This window comes from Coffea arabica, chromosome 5e (assembly GCF_036785885.1).
Source record: "Coffea arabica cultivar ET-39 chromosome 5e, Coffea Arabica ET-39 HiFi, whole genome shotgun sequence".
Classification (NCBI taxonomy): domain Eukaryota; kingdom Viridiplantae; phylum Streptophyta; class Magnoliopsida; order Gentianales; family Rubiaceae; genus Coffea; species Coffea arabica.
The window spans coordinates 10730398-10742156 of NC_092318.1; the positions used below are offsets into that span (position 1 = coordinate 10730398).

General features: G+C 33.1%; 1 long non-coding RNA gene across 1 annotated transcript; it reads left to right on the plus strand.

Annotated features, from left to right (window-relative positions):
* The first annotated feature begins 8136 nt into the window (after nucleotides 1-8136).
* On the plus strand, nucleotides 8137-9151 carry LOC140006209 (uncharacterized). The gene is made up of 2 exons (XR_011813841.1): nucleotides 8137-8421; nucleotides 8546-9151. It is a non-coding gene; the product is annotated as an uncharacterized lncRNA (long non-coding RNA).
* The last annotated feature ends 2608 nt before the right edge of the window (nucleotides 9152-11759 follow it).

Genomic DNA, 11759 nt, shown 5'->3' on the forward strand with positions numbered 1-11759 from the left:
TTTATTTATAATGAACGGATGACATCACCACACTAGTCCAATGCTAGTTGTGGCTGTTTCTCGATTTCTCAATAGTCCAATGCTAGTGAGGATTTGTAGAAATGAGTTAGTCCAATACTAGACCTTTTACACTATCGATACGCTAGATTCATGTTTTGGTGTGACATTTATTGCATCTTACGCATTTTTTTCCCATTTTAGGTTATTTTCAATTGTATGATATTTCTCCTACTATTATTCCCTTATCCTCTATATGTTTTGACCATATCATTTAGAATTGTATCTCATTCTAGAAAATTAGAAGTAAGCTAATCCATTTACTTGACTAGATTAGAAGAATCACCCTTCAAATATGGGAAATGAACAAGTATGACTTCTTAGTTTTAGCACACTCTTATCGCCTCTATAAGAAGGAAAATTGAGTCACAAATTTTAGTCTCCCATATCGGTTATATTGCATTCCCTTCTTTTAGATCATATATATTTATTTATATATTCTAACTTTTTTTTTTTGAATCTCATTTTTTGCATATTTGTGACATCTTCAACGGATTATTTTTGGATTTCACAATTAATGTGACTTGTACCAATTAAGTTTCAAAGAGACATTTCATCTCTTTCGATAGCCCTTAGGTCTAGATTTGCGTCCATATAGAAGCATCCAAATGTGATAAGTTTTATAGGTTAGATTAGAAAAATTTTTGACTAAATCCTGCAACTAGCCTTGACTAGGTTGAAAGGGTGCCTTAATCAAAATCTTGACCTTACTTTCTTCAATCGTGACTCCCGAACTCATTTTCGAAGACTTAAAATAGTCTGAAAGGGTTTTATTTACTTCTTTTCATTTTCAAATATTTTGGACAACTTGGTACACCTAAATTCGATACCAAGTGGTGATTTTATTTTTTTCTAAAAATCCTTTTTCAATTATTATTTTGGACCCAAACAGTCACATTTTCTTTGTCCCATTTTAGCCCGCTTTTCTTTATTTTCTAAAATAAAATAAAAACTCATTTTAAACTCACTATTTCTCTTTTATTTTTCAAAAAATGGGGCGTGATAATCAATAAATGTGATATACATTTAAATGTATTTGATTTAACATTTAACAATTCAACAACTTAATAGATTCAAATTTCAAATTTCAGTTTTCAAAGTTCATTTTTATCAAACGCATCCTTAGTCTATATTCTACCTTTAATAGGGGCCATGAGTGCATGGCAGATATCATGGTGTATTCTAGATTGACTATCCTGGGCTTTAAGGAAAGTAACTTAATTTGAAAAGGAGAATTATAGCTTTGGTATGCAATATTTGATTTATGTGCCAAATTTGTTCTCAATGAGTCGGTCAAAACAAATTTAATCCCCAAAGTTTGTAATTTTAGGTAAACTTAGGACTAATAGTGGAAATGGAATAATGGTTAAGGGCCAACATCAAATTGTTGTTAGTCAATAAATTTGACTTTGCAATTTTGGTCTCCAATGTTTCGAGTTTGAGTCATTATTTTTTTTAATTTTTAAATAGTGATATTAAGAATTTTAACATAAATTGGGATCCAATTTAGAATGAAACGGTATTAAATGGTTAATAAAAATTATAATTAAACTTTTTTCTTTTTTTTTATTATTTCATTTATTCATACTAATAATATATCAAATGTTTCTTTTCTTTTGCATAATTTATATTTTATTTATCTTTTTATTTTTATTTCACTTATTCATGCTAATATTATATCATATTTTTTTATTTTTCCTTCTTTTTATTTCCTTTTGCATACTTTATGTTTTATTTTTTTATTGGTATATTATTGCCTAAGTTTATGCATAAAATATAATAGTAATAAATAAAACATAAAGTATTGGAAGAAAGGATGTGAGGACTCGTAAAAAAATTAGTATTTTTCGACTCCTACTTTTGCTTATTTAATTATTTATCTGAATATTTACTCCGATTATTATTTTCTAACCTTATTAGACTTAAATACATGGAATTATGACTTCATTATATTTTTAAAGTGACTTGCTTCAAAAATTAATTTTTTTTAGAAGCTCGATTAATGAAAATAGTGAAAACGTGTTTGAAAATTTTAGCCAATTGGGAGTACAATAAACTCGGAAATTGGAGACATGTACGATGGTCCAAAAATAGGTAATTTTAGGTTTAAGTACTCAAGTGATAGTTAGTGGTACGATCGTTATAAGAATTTCTCGAAGGTTTCACTTTATCGCGCCTAATTTGGAAATACGCGTTTTCACGCGCGCGATTAATTGAGGGAATTTAGACCATTATTTTGGAAAAATTAAGGGTGAATAATATTTATATGAATATAAGTGTATTAGAGGTTTAGTGCACTAGTGAAATAAACTCGAGAGGAATCGAGCCAAAACGCGCGCGTACGCGCACTATTAGAGAGTTGACTTTTGCACAAATATGGGCCACACAAATGAATCTTCCTTAGGAAGCTAAATTTGATCAAAATACTCTCTCTCCTCACCTCTCTTTGGCCGGCCAACTCAAGGGAAAAGAACACCATTGTTCTTCAAAATTTTCTTCACAAAACTTCACCAATCTTCATCCAACTCACACCAAATTTCACCCACACTTAGCTCTACACTTGGAGACCTTATTGAGCTGCAAAAAGGAGCTAACATTCACGGTTTTGCTGGAGCAAAAAGGACTGAAATCACTGCCTTGGACATCAACTAGAGTAAGTGATGATCTAAACCTAGAAACTTGGTTTATAGAAGTTGATTTACACTTATGAGCTTAGTTATTCATGTGGGTAGCTTGTTATTGTTGGAAAATTTTGAATGTGGGCTCTATGAACTCCCACTCTTGGATGATGGCTGATGTGATGATTGATGATGGATTTAATGTTGGTTTAGTGCTCAAAATGGTAGATTAATGGTGTATTATTAGTATAAACTTCAAGGAGTGCATGGGGTAAAACGTTCCGATTCTGCCCCTGCTTTGAACGTACCTATTTCTATGGAATTTTGGGGATTTAATGGCTGGTATATGATGTTTATATGTTGTATAGATGGTGTATAAAATTTCATTAAAAAATATTGAGGTTTGGTTGGTCAAATGGATTAATTTTGTGAAGCTAGTAAATCTGGAAAACTGTTCCCGTAATGCTCAGACAGCTCACTTGTTTCATCCATAACTCTGTACTCCGATATCAAAATCGAGTGCCATCAATGGAATTTGAAACTAGACATTCCCAGCTTTCCAACGGTATAAAATGCAACCCCTAATTCCACCCGAGTATTCCGTACCAACCGTTTTAAGATGACTGTCCTGTTTCTCTGTTTTCCTAGAACGAAGTACAGAGGTTGCAACTTGAGGCTCAAATTTGAGCTAGTTTTGTGCTGAATTTCAAAATGATTTCTTCTGTGAAATTATAGTTTTATGAATTTATTTTCCAACGCCACTAACCATGCTTAATTCCGAGTTGAATTGAGTAATTTGTGATCAAAATACGAAACCTACCCTGTTCTTGAAAACCCTAAATTTTGGGCAAAGTAAATGTTAGACTTGGTGTAGACTTACCAATTGAATTTCTTGGAATTAAAACACTTACCAAATGTACCACGAATGTTCCTCAGGTTTTTTCCACACAAATAAACCATGTTTGAAGAATTTTCCTTGACCAAATGTTTGGAATGGAAAACAAAAAGCTCAAGGCAGTTCTACCTTGGGATTTTTCGAAACTTTAGTTGTTTGGTTGACTACCTTTCCGAAGGTATTTTTCCATGAAATTTGATAGAGGGACACCCTTTATATAGGAGTATTATACTGCCAAATTTGGTACCAATCCGAGTCCATTTCGCTACTCGACTAAATTACCAAATTTCAAGACTTAATTTTGGAAAACCCTTGTTTAATAAGGAAATTTGGGTAACTTTGAGCTACCATATCTTGGTACTCAAAACTTCATTTCTCATTCAGCTTCTTTTGTTGTAAACTTGGATTACAACATCATAGAGTTACGAATTTCAAAGGCTAGTTTCAATCAAGTGAATTTTGCCGAATTTTCAAAGTTGGCCAAAAACCAACTTAAATCTGCCTTATGAACCAAATCAGCGTCTTTGAGCTCATTTTTGAATGTTTTTCATTTGGAATCTTAGAAAAGTGTATTCTAAGAACTTTTAGTACTTTCAAATAGGTTTCCAACGGCACCAAGTTTTTCAATTTTTGACATGTAGAATGTGAGATACGATTTTTCAAAGTATCGTATCAAACCTGAAGTTTTTCCAAATTCCAAGGGAAGGGAGTTTTCAAGTACTCCTTATTCCTTCAATATTTCTTGAACGTTTTATACTTGCTTTCCCAAAATGAAAACTCGATTACCCGTGTACTTTAAGAAACTCCATTTAAACCTCGATTTACGAGTAATTGAGGTTCGTTTTCATGAAATTTCCTTAGATTGTACTAGTGTACAACCTTCCTTGATAATTGGGATATATGAGTGATACTTCACTATTATTTGCTCAAGCGCACACGAGGACCCTCAAGAGGATCCCACGGTGAACGCTTAAATTTCGGTTGAAACTACTTACTACTTGGTGAGTGTCAAGTGCATGTTTACTTGAATTCCTGTGAACTTGATACATGCTTGTCTTGCTTAATCTACCTGGTTTTGATAAAATGGAGTCGAGTGTCTACTTTATCGCACTCGTACTCATTTGAAATAATTGATTTATGCTTGGCCTGACTTGCTAGACTTACATATCCTGAATTACATGCTTGGACCTGTCAAATACTTGTATACATGACTTGGTATGCTATGAGTGCATATGTCGTTGGAGTGAATCTCTTCGACATTTACATGTACATGGGGGACGCCCAAACTCATAGGCCGACCTTGGAACTCGAGTCGGCATTGGTTTGGTCGGAAACCTCGGTGAGCCATGAGATTCACATGATAAGCTTGATCTATTGAGAGATCTTTCTTGGCATACTCGTGGAGTATCGTCTTATAAATGTCGTACGGGCCCGGAGCGGTGTACGGTGGACGGATGGGAAGTTAGTGGAGTTCTACGGATTGGAAATACTGACCCGGTTGACGGAGTGTCATCGCGGGGAGGTATACGAATGTCATCGACACAGCAAGTGGAACTTAGCTCTTGAGAGCTACTATATCCTTGAATTGTTTCTGTTTACTTTTACTGGCTTTATTAATTACTTGTAATTATCTCTTAAACTGTTATTTGTGACTGTTATCTTGACTACTTGCTTGCATGTGTGTTCTTGGCCTCACGAGCGTTTTGCTCACCCTGTAGATTTGTTTTCCTTAACAAGATTGAACTCGGAGATGTATTGGAGAAACCCTCCTGATGTACTTTTGTTTAGGATTTCTACTATATTTTGGCTATGCCTTTGGTTTTGGCTTGTACTTTTGGAATTGAAATGTAACATTTGGGGCGTGATGTATATTTGAAATTTATGATGTACTTTGAACACCCGACGTGCGGGTTGGATAATGGATGACTATTGTTAAACTTGAACGCTTCCGCATTTACTATATTTAAGTTATTTACTTGTGTTGTGTAGACTGGTAATAAGCTTGAATGGAGTTGCTTGAGTCATGGCGAGAGTTGGGCAGGCGTCCCGCGGATACCCTTTAGTTCGCTTTAGGGAGAAGTGGGGCGTCACAAAGGAGAATTCTAGTTTTATAATCCAAGTTTATTATAGTTATTACTACAAAAATTGTTGAATGTCTTGTGCTCATAAGCTTCAAATTTTTGTAGTTAGCCATTGTATTTATAAGAACTAGTGAAGGTAAATATCAAAAGTAATTTTAGGAATTCTTAAGAAAATATCTTTTATTTTTATATGTCCTACCGATTAAAAACTAATGCTTCAATATTGTAATTTTAAAGTATTTATTTTAATATTTATGTACTTTGATAATCATTTTATGAGTCATATGATGTATATAAAATGCCAACTTTATTTCAAACTCAATTCATAACCTAATAAAATGCAAAAAAAAAAAAGAACAACTTAATTTACAAAAATATAGTATTCCTTATATTTTAAAGGGATATTTAATTAAGTTTTTTTTATTATCGTTAGAAATAAAAATAATTAAATTCATTATCAATTAAATATTGGTAGTGAGAAACAATAATTTTATACGTATATTATTCCAAATTTGATACTAACTATGCAAAAGAAAAGAAACATATGATATATTAGTAGCATGAATAAATGAAATAAAAATAAAGAAGAGAAGAAGAAGGTTTAATTAAAATTCTTATTATCCATTTAATAATATTTCATTTTATTTATATCTCAATTCATACTAAAACTCTTACTATCGCTATTTAAAAATAAAAAAATATAATGATTCAAAATCATAACATTGGAGACCAAAAAATACAAAGTCAAAGATGTTGACTAACGGTATTTTGATGTTGACCGTTAGCCATTATTCTATTTCCATCAATTGTCTTAGATCTGCCAAAAATCACAAATTTTGAGAACTAGATTTGTTTTGACCAAAACATTGGAAACAAATTTAGCATATAGACCGCACATTAGGGACTAAAATTGCAATTCCCCCTAATTTGAAAACACTAGAGTTTGGGGTTCTAATGAGAAATTGAATTGTCCAATTAAATCGACACGGATATCCTTTAGTGAAAGTTAAGAAAATTTAAATTCCTATCAAGATCAAAATTGGGCTTTAGTTACAAGGAAGTTCTGGCTGTATATAAATGAAGTTGAAATTTCAAATTCATTTTACTCCAATAATATTTATGATCTATTTGACATAAAGTCTTCTATTTTTTTTTTTTATAGAAATACTCATTTCATTCATAACATCTATACTAATGTTAGAAAATACATCATCAAAGATGTTACAGGAATAACATATTCGAGGCATCTACAAATACACCAAATTTGAGAAAATTACAAATGTTGCATTATAAATCTCTAACTTATTCAAAATGATATCAATATCTTTTAATTTAACGAACATCTAATGCATCAATGCATCTCTTCTTTCCTAGCCAAATCCGCTATTTATCTACTTTAGACCCATATATTAAGTTGAGATCTGACAAAATAGACTCGAAAACTTTAGAATTGACAAACCAATCTGAAAAAAAATTGAGATTTGATAAAGGAAAAAGAACCAAAAAAACATAAAATAATAGAAAACGCTTACTAGGAATCTCACAAGAAAACAAACTCTCACTAGAAAAACTCTAACATAGAAGAATTTCTCACTAGAAAACTCTAGAAAAGGATAATACTCTTAGTAGAAATTTTAGGAGAGATTTTATTACTTAAAAAAAAAAGAAATCATTGAACGGAGGGATGGAGCCCAAATGCGACCTCCATCCTCCAATAAATGAAGGTGTTATTTTGCATAGTTATTAAACCCAATCCGGGAAGGAACCCGGCGAAGGAGGTGGGTCAACGGGTTACTGGTTCAACCGGTGGGTCACCAAATATATTTAAATATTATATTTCATAATTTTTTATATAAGATATATGATATAAATTGTAATAAATAATGCCATAGCAAAAGCTCATTTAATTTAATTTGCTATAAAATAATTAATTCATATAAGAATCAATCAAATATAAAGTTATTTAGTAATACACCAAACTTCAAGTGTAAAATTTTATCTATATTTAGTGTAATTATCTAGCTTATTTATGAATTTTAAGTGTAAACAATTATTAAAAATAATATTTGTCTTTAAAATGAATTATGTAATATGTTATTTTTGAAATCCATTTTATAACTTATAGAGTTTGGAGGGTAATAAATTTTTATTAAAAGATTCCAATATATTTGTTTTAGAGAAAAAAAAAGATAGAATTGAAAACATATTTATATATTATAATAAAGCTATTCTATTAGCATATTTCGAAGTAGCCTATAAGTATGTTGTAGTGTTGCAAGGTTCGAACTCCAACAAAGGCAATAAAATTTTTTGACAAGACCTGGTTCGTTGACAAAACCGGCCGGGTTTCCAGTTACTAGGTAAGCTATCCCGCGCAATGCGCGGGCGCCAGGTTGGTGTATTTAAAAATTGGTGGATTATTTGATGTGTTAGTATGTTTTTGGGATTTTTTCAGAAACTTTGTTTATAGGATATGGTTCTTTTAGCATTATCCTAATTTTTCTTTTTTTTGAGTTTTTTGTGCATAATTCAGTATTTTTTATGTGTTTTTTTTATTTTGAATTTTGTTCAATGTTCGGATAGTATTTGTATTTTTTATATTATATGATATGATGGTGGGATTTGTTTTTTGGTATTTATATGTGTATAGTTAGTGGTTCTTTGTATATATATCGTTTTTCTTTCTATACACATAAGAAGCACGTGCGGGATGTACTGTTGAGGAAATATGCGGTTGCATAGTTTTGGCAATGCGAAGCATTATGCTCTGGTAAAGAGTAGATATATTCAAAGGGTGAAAATTCATTAATAACCTTGACGGGATGTGATTATTCCGAGCGTTAGTTTAAGTTCATTTGGTGAGTGAGTATTTATCAGTCTTCGTTGATTTGCAGGTGGATATATGGCACATAATGATCGAGTGTTTTCAACAGTCCAAGATCTATGTCCGGAGCTGGAGGAGGAGCTCAGTAGGTTGAGTATTGGTTCTGCTAGTGCTTATCCTATGCCAAATTCTTGTCGAAATCGTCCTGCTGAATCTGTAGCTCAATCTCAAGTTACTCATCTGATGCTGAAGAACGAGATTTGTGATTTGTTTAGGGTTTTATATAGGGAGCGAGAGTGGGGACTTGTGCTGGACAGCGGATTGGTTGCTGGGAGGAGGTTACCAATGTTAGAACTTATAGCTTCGAGAATCAAGTTCGATGTAGCCGAGGAACTGTTGTTCATGCCCCGCTCCCCTTCTTTTGACAGCACCGGCAGTAACAATGACTGAGAGAGTGTTGTTGAGTTTATGCAGACTTTTGTGTTTAGTAGTGTGTTTAGTAAGTTGAGTGTTAGTTAATGTGTTTGTTAGCGATGTGTTATGTAATTTCGCTTGGTTTGGCTTTATTTTTAGTGTACTTGAATAATGCAGTAGTGCTTTGTTTTTATGTATTATTAAATTGAGTAATAAAATAGTGTGAATTTTTGTGAATAAGTGCGAATGAATTGTTTCTTTATTATTAATTGTTTCTTTATTTTTTGCGTTTCCTTTTTTTAGTTTGTGCGTGTACGTCTGTGCAAGTTCTGTATATAATATGGATAAGGTTTGTTTTTGCGCGACGCGTGTGTAGTGTGCAGTGAATTCGTTTGTTTTTTCTTTGTGGAATCTTTGTGATCCTGTGTGCATGTGATTTTGCGCAGAAGCTTTGGAGCTTTGCGGTATTATATAGGTGATATTGTGCTTTATTGTCTATAAGTAGAGTGTGTAGATTTTTTTTCTTATGGTTGAGCATTATCGTTTAGAAATGGATTATAGTCATAATCGTTTTGGGGTGTTACGTGATTTGCATCCACATGTTGAAGTTTTGTTTAATAGATTGTCATTAGCTGGTGTTGTAGGGAGTTTGGGTGGATGTGATGGACAGAATGCTTCTTTGGCTGGTTCTGATAGAGCTTCAGCGAATAATATTTTACTGCGGAATGAGATATATGATTTGTTTAAGAAGTTTTATCGTAAATCTAGTAGAGCTGCTGTGTTGGATGAAGTTTTGGGAGATATTGGCGAGTTTCCGTTTCTTCAAATAATTGCTCAACGTATGGAGCTTGAGGTTGAAGAGCAGAAGAAAGCTGTTAGAAGTGCTATGGTTTAGTGTGTTTATGTTTTGTTTGTTTTGTATATTTGTTTTGTTGGCTTTAGTTATTATTTTCTGTAGATGTTGGGAATGTTATCTGTTCAAGTATTTTAGTGTGTTTATGTATCTGTTCAAGTATTTGAGTTGAATAAAGAATGTAGATTTTGTACCAGTTTTTATCATGATCATTCCAAGGTTAAGGTTTGTCGGATAAGTAAACTACATGAAACAAAGAGAAAAGGGTAAAGGAGAAACTGAAGGAATTGGGGTAAAATATTCCTGATGCTGACAGAAATCATATGTTCATGTTCTGAAGTTCTTTGTTGGAACTCAGTACTCAAACTAAAAAATATATGTTCAAATTAATAAACAGTTGTTGTTTCCTGCAGTCAAATGGTTTTATGAATAAACTTACGGCACGAAAAAACAGTAGGAGAAAAATATACAAGACATACTTAGGAATTTAAATGGGAGAGATGAGAAAAAAAAAATAGTAGCCTGCACAGAAGGGGATTTTGTGAAGCTATGGCATGTAGCCTGGATAGAAGTACATTTTATAAACATAGCATGGATGTAATTTACAGAGTTGCTCTTCAAAAAGCATAGCCTACAGTTTTTTGTGATATACAAAATATTCAAAAGCGTAGGCAAGCTGAGCGAATGATCTGGTTCAGATCTTTAGCTATCTAGCTGCATCAGCGTTATATACAATATTGGACATTGCTAATGATCAGATGTTCAAAAGGTGTATCAAAAGTTTAAGTAAGGATATTACATTCTACTGCTCCATATCAGTCACGTCAGTGCGTTGTCTCTTAGTTGGACTTTCTGTAATTTTGAGAGCTGTGAATAATTCACTGTCAAAAGTTGAGTGTTTTGGGACAGCTTCTGCAGTTGATGGTCCTGGAGTCGAGGAAGCGCATGTGGAGGAAGTAGCAATCGATGCTGGGGTTGTAGGAATCTTTGATATGATTTCTGCAGCATTTGCTTTGTGCACTATTATGGCTGTGTATTTTTCTGTGTCCCCGGATCCACGGTTTCCCATCATTTTTTTCACAAAGCAAGTGAGAATGGTGTTTTCAATAGCTTGTTCAATAGCAATGTAGTTGAGCTGGTGCTGTAATATTGATATTTGAGTATTAGTTGATACAATGTGTTGCAGTTCTTATATAACTGGTGGTTAATAAATTTTAGTGCTGGCGATATACTAACCTTGTCTTCAAGTTCTTGAATTTCAAGTAGAGTGAAGGGCAATAGTTGCTCTGCATCATTGTCATATAGATCAAGTGTGAGCATTCCAGAGTAGTCAGCCAGCTCTATGGTTAATCTGCATCTGCAATTGGGATTAGATATTAGTGCAGTGATGAGTGGTGGAATAATTTATGATATTGTTGTTTTGTTAGTTACCTTGGAACGACATTCACTTGCTTATTGCAGGAAGTGCAGACAATTTTCCAGAGTGGTTTTGCTCTGAATGATTTGTGACAGTTTGAGCATGCATTATACCATAAGTGCTGGCTTCTGTCGAGAAATCGTGGAGTTCCTTGAATCCAGTAAGCTTTTTTCTGAGAACAAAATACATTATCAGCTGCTTGATTCTGTGGCAGATATAAGCAGTAGAGAAGTATGGACGTTAGAGTTGTAGAATCTTACCGTTGGGAATTTTAGGAAGTCTGCGATTGTGCAGAGCTCATCTTCTGAGGGTTGTGGTAGGAGTTTTGCTCGATCACAGTATGCCTTTTGTGCAATGAGCTCAGTAATTTGTGACTTGTTTTCCACAGCCCTTATAAGCAGATGGTGATGATTAGCTATTAAACTATTTTAAAGATATTTGTATGACAATAGTTGGTGGGTTTGTATGAGAGCAAGTGGTTACCATTGTTTCAGTGAGGCACCTTGTTGTATAGGAGGGTTCACCAAAATACTTGAGCCAAACTTTGTTGATAGATTCAGAGCTGGAGCATTATGTGTATTAAAAGATGATGGATTGTAT